This window comes from Macrotis lagotis, chromosome 7 (genome assembly GCF_037893015.1).
Source record: "Macrotis lagotis isolate mMagLag1 chromosome 7, bilby.v1.9.chrom.fasta, whole genome shotgun sequence".
NCBI classification, from domain to species: Eukaryota; Metazoa; Chordata; class Mammalia; order Peramelemorphia; family Peramelidae; genus Macrotis; species Macrotis lagotis.
The window spans coordinates 77,660,363-77,673,361 of record NC_133664.1 but is presented as its reverse complement, the minus strand read 5'-3'; the positions used below and the strand labels follow the sequence as shown (position 1 = coordinate 77,673,361).

Genomic DNA, 12,999 nt, shown 5'->3' with positions numbered 1-12,999 from the left:
GATAGGAACCATTTATGCTTCCTCTATTCAGTATTTAAAAATACAAAACTGACCATTTCAGCTGATAAATGTTTATTGAAAGAATTTGTGGAGAAAAAAAATATTTCCAGATATAAGCCCCTGTTTTTTTTTGAGTATGAGTATATTTTAAGTCACTAAGAAAGTGTGCTGCAGTCTCACTGGAATGATAAAGTGAATTTTGTTTGATTTTATGGGGTTAAAAAACCTGAATTAGTAATCTGGAAAATTAATTCTGAGTCTCAGTATTAAGGATTTAAAACTGGTAAGGACATTAGAAGACATTTTCTTCAACTCCCTCCTTTTTCAGATGAGGAAACTTAAGGCCTAAATGTTAAAAGACTCGATTAATAAGGAACTATCACTGCCTTAGCTGTATGACCTTGAACAAATCACTTAAACTCTTTGAGTCTCAATTTGGTTGAATTAGTTGTCTTCTGCAGGTCCTTTGAGCTCTAAGTATATGAAATATTTAAAAAAATAAAAAAGGGTGTCAGCATCTATAAGATGAGTTGGATGGATCAGAAGATTTCTAGAATTTCTTTCCAACTCTAATTTAACATAGTAACAACATGTTCCATTTATATAGTGCTGTATCTTTTTCAAAGTTCTTTATCCAAATTCTCTCACTCAATTCTAGCAAAGACCTATGAGTTAAGTAGAAACAATTATTATAACCCACATTCTAACCTCCTAGAAAATCATCTATCTCTCCCACCTCTTTTTTCTATCACTCGGATCCCCACCCAACCTTCAGTCTTTCTTCTCAACCTCAATATACTTTATTGGCTTCAATTCGATTTGACAAGCATTAATTAAGCCCCTATCATGATGCTGTAGATGCTGGGGATACAAAAGGAATAAATACACAAAGGTATGTCTACTTTTCAGGTTTTCATTAAGAGGAGGAAGCTTTTCCTGATCCTTAAATTCAATGTCTTTCCTCTGTTGATTATTTCCAATTTCTAACGTATTTAAGTTGTCCGTACTTTTTATTTTTTGGCATGTTGTTTTTCTCAAACAGACTGTGAGCTCCTTGATAGCAGGATTGTTGTTTATCTTCCTTTGTATACCCAAGGCTAAGGAAGTGTTTTATAAATTTTATTAACTAACTGGCAAAGAGAAATAAGTTAAGAAAATTCTCAGTACTCAAAATACTAAAACAATGTGATTTCATCATTTGAAAAGTATATGGAAAAGATTTAAAAAGTAAATACAAAATAATTAGGGGAAGGGGTGAGACTTTTAACAACTAGTGGGATAAAGAAGGGCCACATGGGGCTGAATTTTGAGGGGACCCAAGGACTTTTGTCTGATTTGTCAGATTTTTTCTGATATACTGATTTGTCAAATCCAGTGATCCTTCCCTTTAAATCACTTTTCTTGGCCTTTCTTTGGCAATTGACACTATTGATCATGCCTACATTGTTCCTTGGTTTCCCTGATATTGTTTTCTTCTATTTCTTCTACCTGGCTTCATTCTTCTCAGTCTATTTTGCTATTTGTTTTTTTCCTTTTTTAACTTCCTCCTTCCTCCTACTCCCCCATCCCCCACCCTCCAATTCCAGTCTATGGATGCTTTAAAGACTGTCTTCAGTCTTCTTTCTTTTCTCCATTTTGTCCCTTGGCAATCTAATTCACTCAGTCATAATCTCTATGCAACTTTCAAAGCTCTAAATCTATTCCCAGTCTCTCTTCTGAACTCTGTACATAGAAAAAAAAGATGTGCACATAAAATATGTCTCTGAAGTGTTTTTTGAATGGGAAAAAAATGAAATTCTCTTCCTCCATTTCCATCTGCCAAGGAGACATTTCCACTAGAATGATCCACTGACATTTACAAGTCAACAAAAGTGAGCCTAGCATATTACAGAATCACAGAAATGGAGTTACAATGAACCTCAGAAGTCATCTAGCCTAGTCTGTAACTGAAGAGAAATCTCCACCAAAGCATCAAAATTTTGCCTGAGTGCCACAAGTGATGAGGAAGCTACCACTTCTTAAAGTAGTCCATTTTTGATAGTTCTAATTCTTTGAAAGTTTCTCCCTTCATGAGCTAAAATCGCTCTACAATTTTCATCTATTTCTTCTGATTTTATCCTCTGAAGTCAAGTCAAACACATCTAATACCTCTTCCTATGATAGCTTTTCAAATACTTGAAAATAACCTTCACATGTCCTCCATGAATCCTTTTTTCTCCAGGTCAAACATGTCTAGTTTCCTCTACCAAACTGAATGTGGAGATAATAACTATAACTTCACAGAATTGTTATGGGAATCTAATGAGATTATGTATGGAAAATGCTTTGTTGACTTTAAAGTTTTATATAAAATGCTAGTCAGAAGTAGTGGTGGTAGTGGTAGTATGGTAGTAGCTAGTGGTCCCTAAAATAACTGCTTTAATGAGACGGTATTAATGAAAAATTGAAAAAGAAGGACTGTGTTTGTTCTGTTTGGTCTTTGAAGGCAAACCCAGGAGTAGCAGGTAATTGTTGTAAAGAAACAAATCATGATATGAGGAAAAAACTTCCTGATAATTAGAGCTAGGGTAATGCAGAAGCCAATTGTTAAATTTTCACTGCATTTACACCTTGGAAAATTGACAAATGTTAGAATCAGGATTTGATTTATTTTTTTTTAATTGTCCAGACCCAAGAAAATAATGGAGAAATATGTAGTTAATAATGTAAGCTAATTTAATTAAGTTGGGGGGGGTGCATTTCTTCTCCCCCCCCCCCTTTATTAAATATTTACCAGACAACCCTTGATCAGAGCTGTACAAAAATGAAATGAGGCTATTTTGAGGTTGAGTTGGGGTGGAGTTCTCCCTTACTTAAGATCTTCAAGTCAAGATAGAATGACTACTCTTTGGGTATATTGTAGAATAAGTTCTTGTTCAGATTAGGGGTAGATTTCATGGCTGTCCTTTCCTACTCTCTTAGAGAGAGCATCAACAAAAATAGGTTCAGATCTGATGGTTTTTATTTAACTTATTGTGTGCAACCTTGAGCCATTCAAATGTTCCTGGGGTTGCATGAAATAATTATATTGGGTGTTTTGAAAAATTTCCCTTGACATCTCATTTACAATATGAATTTGCACTATCTATTAAAAAAAAGCAAGTAAAGGTTGATTTCTACCTAACACCTGTCAGAATGATTATACATTCCAAATTAATACAGTCTAAAATAATTAGAACCTACTATCTTTCAATCCTTCAAACAACAATTTATCTCATCAATTACTAATATTCAGTTCCTAGTACCTATCCAGATGTTTCCTAAATGGCCAGGCTTACATGTCTTGCGTTGGAATATCTTAATTTTTAAAAACACATAGGATTTATTTTTTTTAATCTTCAGTAATAAAGAGATTTGATCCCACTTTAAAAGCCTTTCAAAGAAGCAGTGACAAAAAGCTATGCTTTGCTCTCTCCCTGAAGAGATGTTTATTATTTGAAAAGAGAAAAGGGTTTCTATAGGTCTTCAAAACATTTAGAAAATCTTCTAATGTATAAATCATCTTTAATCATTTTTTTTCCTTCAGTGGAGAGTTATTTGAAACAAAACAAAACAGTTGCCTTGTGACATGTTGGGTTTTTTTTTTTTAATGACCTAATACAACTGAGTAAAATATATGATCTGCCGTTGCCAAGGCTGAGTCACTTCCTGTTTCAGTAACAAGAATGTCATCAGCTAAAGGTCTCTAAGCGGGACAGTTTGTCAGTGTTTGTATGGCTTTGTTTGTCCAGGTTGTTAGAAAGTTCAGAATGAAAACAAACTCATTGTTCTCATTCCAGGAGAGAAACTTGGAGTGAATAACTGGTGGCCAGCTAGGTAAATGTTTATTACTTTTGTGAATCTTGATGCTTCATAATGTAAAGCAGAATGCACTAACAGCAAAAAATAAGTCTGTAATTGTGTGAAAGGACTTAAGAAATTACTAATATTTTCTCTGCTCTGACCCAGGCTTGTTTCTGTTTCTCAAAAGGCTTGGAACGACTTTATCATGGTCCAGTGGAGAGGGCACTGAAAACTTAGGCGATAAAGGAGCAGTTTGGAGTCCAGTCCCTAGTTTTATTATATCTCCTCCTTACCCCGACTACCTTTGGGCAAGGTACTCAAACTCTCATTCCTCACCTGTAAATAGATGGCTTCTAAGGGTCCTCCTAGATCTAAAATGTTGATTCTCGTAAACAGCTTCTGGATTTTAGTTCTGGATCTGCCAGTAACTGGTTGCGTCATCTCAGCCCTATCATATCACCTCTCTGGGCTTCAGTTTCCTTGTCTGTAAAAGGAAGGAGTCAGGGGTGGATGACCTTCAAGGCCTTGCTGAAATCCTACGAGTCTTGCCCCATCAATTTGGTCTCTTAAGTCTTCTTTGGATGTCATCTAGTCAGATCCAGCTAGCTAGTGGATATATACTTTAGCACTTGTCCCACTGCCTATGTTTAAGTGGGTTATTTTTAAACAATTGATTTATGTGACTTATTAGGAATGTATTTTTTTTTTTAGGTTTTTGCAAGGCAAATGGGGTTAAGTGGCTTGCCCAAGGTCACACAGCTAGGTCATTATTAAGTGTCTGAGGTTGAATTTGAACCCAGGTACTCCTGACTCCAGGGCTGGTGCTTTATCCACTGTGCCACCTAGCCGCCCCAGAAATGTATTCTTAAGGACAATGGTCAAAGCTCATAGGCTCCCTTTGTTGGAGCTTCCTCTCAACTCAAACTCTAGGTTTCCAGACCCTTCCCCCACTTAAAGTTAGTACAGAGACAAATCCGTGTTCTCATGACATAGCTCCAGGGGAATGGGAAAAAAAAAAAAGATCAGAGCCCTTGTGGTATGTTATCTTTGTGAATCTCAGAAGGTAAGCTGTCCGAGTCTAGGTATTTACTCTATAGAGAGGAAGCTCAGGGAACATTCAGGTACTTCATGAAGGAAGCAGGGCTGGTGATTCATTAGGTGTGACACTCACTTCCCTTGGAGTCATATTGAAAGAATATCCTAGTATAGGGATAAGGATTGGCCTGCTCCTGGAGCAGTTCTTTTGGGAAGGGAAAAAAAAAAACTGAGTCACTGTCGTATTCAGCTTTTTAAAATTGCATTCCATATTTAGAAATGTACAGGCATTAACCCCTCTGCCCTTGCCAGACTTTCACAGAGAGAAATTACATTGCTTAGATCCCATTCTCTCATTGTTTCTTAATCTTCCTCTGCTCTAAACCTTAAAGGGCACCTCATCACCATCATCATCATCATTACAAAGGTACACTTATCAGGTCTTTCAGATACTTGTGGGAGGCTACATTGGGCACTATACAAGTGAATGAGCCAGTGGACTTGTGCCCAATAAAGGCTTTAAATCAATTGTAGAAAATGAAGTGCTTGAATATCTACAATTCCTCCCAGAGCTGCTGACAGTAAGGCCTCATCTGTATGAGTAGCATGTGAGCATGGTCAAATGAGGCAGGACTGTAATATCCAATCTCATTCATCATAGTCCCTGGCTACAGGGAAGCTGGTCCTGCTGTGCCTGTGCTTGCTCGTATCCTTGGGTCAGTTTTGGATTCAGAATGGGAAGAAGCAGTTTAAAATAACTACTTTGCCACCGAAATCCATAACTCAGGTGGGTGACTAGGTCTGGTATCCAACATGGTATCCATGATATCTGAGGGACATGTTTTTTTTGTTAGCTTTTATAAGACTGCCACATCTCCAGTGCTGCTGTTTTCATTGCCTTAGTTGGGTCACTGACTTTTAACCCTTAGGATCCTTTAGTTTTTTCACCTGTTCACCCAGGGCCTTACTTTCCTCACCACTGCACTACCTCCTCATCTATATTCTGCTTCCTTCTAGGGGTTGATTTCATGAAGAAACACAGCATGGACCAAGGGATTTGGCAGCTCCTTTGTCAGCACAACTTTATCCAAAGAGGTCAGATTGTCCTCTGTTCCTTGAGATGAATTTGTATTAGGTGCCAGAGATAAGCCTCTTTGGTCTTAAAATTTAATTTTTCTGAGGAAAAAAAAACAACCATGAGATCATGTGGAACAAAAGTCATTAATGTCACCCCTCACCTTCATACCTAAAGACTACTCTTAGACAGATTAGATTTTTAGGTGCTCCTGTATAGAATCTAGGGAATTTAAATTGTACACCAAAAATGTCTCCAGTCACAGTTTCTTGGTTCATTTATCAAGAGCTGGGTTAAGTTTTTAATGAAGTTTTGAATTTAACTCATTTAGTGTAATCTTGCTCTGATCTCAAATTTGTGATTTGACCATCTCTGAGACACATCAGAATCATTTGAGTCACAAGAGCAACCCTATGTGAAATAGCCTGGTCTCTCTCAAGAGTTCTTTTGGACTGGGGATGACCTGGAGCCTGAAAAAAAGGATTTTCTTGGCCTGATTCAATCTGGCTGACACATAGCCCCCAAGTCCAGAGCCAAAGTATAATGAATATTGAAAGCTATTAAAACAGTTTCTTATCCTAATAGAAAGGTAATTAATTCGAGATGCAAAATGCACACTCATTCTTGGATATGGACAATGTGGGAATTTGTTTTGATTGATTACTCATATTTGTTATATAGAATTTGATTTTTTCTTCTCTATTATATGAAGTTTGGGGAGATGGTAGAGTAGGAAGGAGAAAAAAATGACCATTTGTTAATTGAAAAATTAAAAATAGGGGCAAGTAGGTGATACAGTGGATAGAGAGCACTGGCCCTGGAGTCAGGAGGATCTAATTAAAGCTGGCTTTATGTCTAATAATTACCTAGCTGTGTGACCTTGGGCAAGTCACTTAACCCCATTGTCTTATCCCCCCCCAAAAAAAATCCCAAAATGAAGAGAAAAATGATGAAGGATTAAAAAAATTGAATAGTCCACTAAGTAGAACCTCTCATCCTTCAATCCCACCAGATGACATGATTCTTCTACCACCATTTAAATTTGACCACATTACTGCTTGCACATGTCACCTTATTTTAAAACCTTCAGTGGTCCCTCGTTATCCCTAGAATCAAGTTCAAAGTCCTTAACTTGCCATTATAGCTCTTGGAATTCTGCCCTCATTTTATCTTTATTTGCCATTTCTGCCCTTCATGAATCATCTGCTTTGCTTAAACTGTCCTACTTTTTAAAATGCATCCTGTCCGTCCCTATTTGCCTTTGCTTAGGCTACTTCTCCTTGTATGCCCCTTTTGCCCTGTCTTCTTCATAGCTAAGTTTCCTTCTCTCTAAAACAAGTCACTTTAGTCCTAGCCTCCAGTAAAAGAATCCTAGAAGGGGGTTTTTAGAGGTTATCTATAACCTTACCCCTCTGGGTCACTGAAATATATAATGATTAAAAAATAACTCATATTTATAAAGCAAATCAAATATTTATAATAAGTGGCAGTATGGTGTGACAAAGATAGTCAACCAGGAAGATCTGGGTTAAAATGACACCTCTGATACACACTGACTTGATGACACTGGTTATATGACCCTTAATATTTTCATGTTCTAGATAGAAGGTCCAACTTGTGGCTGCATTGGTGTTATAACACTCCTTAGTTCTCAGGAACCAGATTAAAATATGATTAAGAAATATTTGAAAAGATAAATTTAGATATTTAAATAAATAAAATATAATATAACATAGACAATGTTAAAATGTAATTTTTTAAGTCAATATTGTAGCATACTGGGTCTTTTAATTTTCTATTTGAATTTTGCACCACTTTTCTAGGCAACTGTCTAAGAATATAAATTGCAGAACTTGTTCTCCTTATTTGTTCCTCAGTATAGGTTTTTTCCATATTGTCATATGTACATTCTCAATTAGCCCACTAGCTATCCAGCAGGGACACAACCTTTCTTTATCAGTAACTAATACATAGAAAATACTTGATAAATATGGCCAGATCAGGATAATGATGACAGTAAGGATAACAATCATTCATTCATTCAACAGGCTTTTACTGAGTACATGCTCCTCTCTGGGTAAGCCTCTGTGCTGGCCACAGAGAATACAGAGAGGAAAAAATAGTCAGGTATTTATGGACACAAACTTGCCATCACCTGTGAGATTTGGTATGTTCCTATTACTGATTCTAAGAGGTCACTGTGGATATTAACTCATCAGCTCACATCTGGAAAAAAAAAAAACTCTTTAAAAGATTTGTGTGAAAAGGGATAGCACACCAGGTGCTATTATTAGTATTTGAAAATTAGAATCTGGAAGTTCTTTTCTTGGCAGGCTGCTTGTCTCTGGGCATCCAGGTCCTTTTGCCAGCACTGCTGCTTTCTGAGAGAGAGAGAGAGAGAGAGAGAGAGAGAGAGAGAGAGAGAGACTGACTGACCAAAATGAAATATCCTGACCAATGATTAGCAGCCCTTCTGCTGTGGTTACAGCCTCTGTTTCTATTTCTAGTGACAATATTATTAATTCTGGATTTGTTTTTCCCTTGCTGTCTATTTTGGCTCAGATTTGCTCAGAATGTGATGGTCGGCTCTTCTCAGAGCAGTTCATTGCCAGTGGGTTGTTGATGATAGCTATTTTCTGTCTAGTTTGGGTGAAAGGTCTACCATTCAGTGAAATTTATCCATCTGTCCATCCATCCATTTATTTGACTATTCAACTATTTATCCATCCATTGATATATCTATCCTTTCATCCATTTAGCAAATGTGAAGTGCCAACTACCTGCCAAACACTGGGCTAGGTTCTGGGGATACAAAGTCCAAAAAAAAAAGAGTCCCTGCCCTTAGGGAGCTTACATTATTCTTTGTGTAGCTGTGGGTTTTCCACAAGACAGTGTGAAGATAAGACTTTATTTTGGAATTCACTGACCCACAATCAACAACTCCACAAAAATGGTGGTTTCCTTTTTTTTTTTTTTTTTGAGAATGAAATCATAAATAGAATGTAGCTTATTTTAAGCAAATGTTCTTTACTACTTCTGACATTGGCATTTCAGAACCCTGGCTGATCTATTTATTCCTTTTGTTGTACAAATGGAAAAGCAGCAGCTATTTGAACTTCTTCACATTCAAACTGCAAATATTGGCGGGAACTTCAAGTAGAGGTAGCTTTGCCTGCCTTAGCTTCACAGGCCACTTTCTGTTGTGGTTTCACCATATCCTCTAATTCTGGTGTGTGATGAGAAACTGGCCACCTGATTGTGGAGATACCCGATAAGTTAATGTAGGCCACTCTCTGCAGCTAGATTTTCCTGTGATATCAGAACAAGATGAAACAATATAGATCAGGAAGATTCTTTTAATCTCTTACTTGTACAATTGAAGAAATGACTTGCCCAAAGTCTCACAAATTGTAAAACTAGAACCTCAGACTCCAAATTCATCCAGGGCTCTTTCTACCACACTATCTTGAGCAAACAAATAAAGATTGAGTTTATTGTGGAATGCAAGGTCTGTGAAGGTTTTATTTTTTAGTACTGCCAGCCCCTAGCATATAGTAGGTGCTTAATAACTGTTTGTTGAGTGATGCCATTGATTGCTTAGTATATTACTGCAAGGGGGAAAAGGGTTACACCCTTAAAGGCAGCTGTTAGATCAGAAATTTGAAGGCAAACAGCAGATATTTAAAGACAAAAACATAAACCAGAATGGGTGGAATTTGAGATAGCCTAGATTCCTTTATTGAGGTCTCAAGATATAGAGACCCCCCCCCCACAAAAAAAAGTTTGAGCTAACAGCAGAATTAGTCAGCATTTGGAGCTATCCTTAACCAGGGCTGGCAGGACATCCTAACAGTCATTCATAGGTAGATATGACCTTTGGTTCTAGCAGTTGGCTTTCAATTCTGGGAACGTGGAGTCCTTAGTTACTGGGAGTGGGAAGCTGATGTCATTAAAAAGATATTACCATGCTTTGAAATCAGTAAAGGTGTTCAGAGCTCTTTTGTGGTCTACTCACTGCTGAAGAATGTCTCTAAATGGCCACTGGCACCCCCCCCCCCCAAAGACATAGATATTTGCAGAGAACCTATGCTTCTTTAGTTAATACTACAGTGCTAATCTTCCCCCCCCCCCTTCCCCACTTGTATCTTCCCTAAAAGATGATGTTCAGAGTGAAATTATCCAAATTTAGCCCCAGCCCAAGATTAAGTCTTTTTTGGAGTATTTGAGCTGTTATATATCCATCCATTTGCAAACCATAAAAGGGTAAAAGAAGTTATTTCCACTTGAAAAGAAATATAAAACTTGTGAACAATTCAATTTGAGCTGCAGTTATTAAGCACCTATGGATATACAAGGCAATGGTTCAGAATGACCAAAAATATCTCTCTACATGAAAATCCTCAACTGCCTCCCATTCTAAGCTTTGCTGAGTTGAATTTCTGGGCTAATTTTAAAACTCACTTTCGGTGCTTGGAAAGTCTTAATTACTTTTTTAGTGCTTTTTGTTCACCACCACACACATATTTGAAAGTTCTGTTTTTATTCTTAGCTGAATTTCGCTACATCTTAGATGAAAAATAAATAATAAAAATCAAGACTTTTTTGTTTGGTAAAAAAAAAAAGAAGTTTTATTGACACCTTTTTTTGTTGTTACATCACAACCCTTACTGAACATATCCTTAAGCCAATTCCCCTTTCCTCCCAAACCTGGATTGAACCTTTCTTTGAAACAAAGAAAAACCAGTTAAGCAAAAACAACAGATATAGTCACCAGGGCTAGTCATTACTAAGTACATTTATATAAGCTTTCTTTTCCTAAATTCCTCTGTCTTTCTGTCAAATGATTGGAAATAGTTGAACATTTCAGCTTCTGTTCTTGAGGCCATTATTGATTTTTCAATTTCTTAGAGTTTGACTTGCTTCTAGTAATCTTTTCATTAAAGATAGATGACTTAGTGAATAGAGCTTCCTGGAGTCAGGAATGTGACCTCAGACACTTACTAACTGTGTAATTCTGGGGAAGTTATTAGCTTCTGTCTGACTCAGTTTCTTCATCTGTAAAATGAGATTAATTACAGCATCATCTTCACAAGTTTGATGTGAGGAGGAAAAATGAGATAATAATGGTAAAGTTCTTTGCAAACCTTAAAATACTATTATCATTTTTCTAATTATTCTTTTGATACTACTTATTTTGCTCTGCATCAAATCTTACCAACCTTCTCCCAATAATCCTCTTGCTTTCTACTCTCTAAAATCACTTTTTTTTTACCTTTGCAAGCTGCTTGTACATTAATTTTGGCTAGGGATGTAAAAGTCTTCATCTTAGTGACTGAAATAAAACTCTTACTAATGCAGAACCTTTTAAAAATAGATGTATAAACACAAGTAATGATTCTGTGAAGCATGCCAGCAAATGCATGGCCAACCATGTTATATTTATAGGACTCTCCAAAGTGTATCGCTCTCATAGTGTTCCACACTACTCAAACTTTTTATATGTTCTAATAGAATTATAGTGTTTGGGTTAAGTGGGATCTGCACATTTGTATCGAAGTTTGTACTTTTCAGAGCACTTCTTATATCCATTATCTAACTTAATCCTCAGATAGATGATCTTCTTAAGTAGATGTAGGGAGGCAAATGATATGGACTTATTAGATGAATGAAGAAACTGAAGCACAAATGTTAAGGACCCCACCTGAGACCTTCCAGTGGATGGAGAGAGAAATGGGGCCTAGAACTGGCCTCTCCAGATTTCTTTTTTTTTAAGGCTTTTTTTTTTTTTTTTTTTTGGAAAGGCAATAGGGTTAAGTGGCTTGCCTAAGGCCACACAGCTAAGTAACTTTTAAGTGTCTGAGGTCATATGTGAACTCAGGTCCTCCTGACTCCAGGGCCAGTGCTCTATCCACTGCATCACCTAGCTGCCCTCTTCCTCCTCCCTTTTAATCTCAAAAACTGTAACTTCTACTCTTTAACATTTCTTTGACCCAAAAGACAGTTTTGTGTCTATCACTTTAGATTTCTAGGTATATTATACCACACATATAGTTTTCTTGCCACTACCTGAGTCACTCTTCAAAAGGCAAACTCTTGCTTCTGTCATTTTCTGGTTTAATTTGTTTGTTTACCTTTGTTGAGGTCATCATTTAAATTAGGCATTTATCCTATTGACTTTGTGGATAATTGTTAAGTTAGGATTGCCACCAGAGTAAAGGAACCAGACCAAAAATGAAGCCTGAATTTGGTATTTTAAAGAAGCTTATGAAGTTGGTTCAAGATTTAATCATCACCTTAAAACATTCATTGACTTCCAAGGACTTTCCAAATGAGAAAGTGAAACTGATGGGAGAAACATAACCCAGGGCAAAGTCAATTATTTCCATTATTAAAACAAAACAAACAACAAAACCAAATTGAAAGAGTGGGAAAGCTTTGAAATAAAAGTTAGCCCAGCTTTAAGAAAACTTAAACTTTTAAAAAATGCAAGCAACAAAACCACTTGCATTAGTAGGTGATCTTGCATATCATTAAGTACCTATTTGTTTTGGAAGAAATTACTGCACTCTTCCTTTAAATAGCAGCTGACAGCTCTTAAGTTTCAGCCAAAGTGGACTGGCTATTCCCAGAATTGAGAGGAAACTCAACTCTTTTCCTCCTCTAAGCATTTGTGTAGTTATTCTTTTATGTTAGAAATATACTCTTTTCTCATCTTCTCTTCTTAGAGCTCTGATCTTCCTTCAAGACTCAGCTGAGCTGTAGACTTCCTTGATTTCCCCCTTTTTGATGTTCTTCACTAGGAATATATCTGGACTTTTTCACCCAGAAATCTCCCTTGTCTTCATTACTCACTAATGTGCATTTTACTTACTTATAAACTTAGGGAAACCCTCCCTAAAAGATATCAACTTTTGAGAACTGAACATGAATCATTAGTAATCTTATCTCCAGTTTCTAGCCTAGTTCCTTGCACATAGTAGGCATTTGATGAATAGTCATTGAATAAGTGAGAGCTGCTGTTGGAAACAAGAAAAAACAATTTCAAGTCACATAATTTTTGTGTGATC

At 36.7% G+C, this 12,999-nt stretch overlaps 1 long non-coding RNA gene across 3 annotated transcripts in view; it reads left to right on the top strand.

Annotated features, from left to right (window-relative positions):
- Window positions 1–3,735: 3,735 nt before the first annotated feature.
- The window catches only part of LOC141492650 (uncharacterized), a 191,528-nt gene continuing 182,264 nt past the window's right edge, over window positions 3,736–12,999 (top strand). Inside the window, exons 1-2 of one of the 3 annotated variants that reach the window (XR_012470015.1) lie at window positions 3,736–3,855; window positions 5,875–5,952. This is a non-coding gene — a long non-coding RNA (uncharacterized LOC141492650). Of the gene's footprint in view, window positions 5,953–12,999 lie in introns of all 3 variants that reach the window. The other 2 variants (XR_012470014.1, XR_012470013.1) reach the window with 2 other exon arrangements.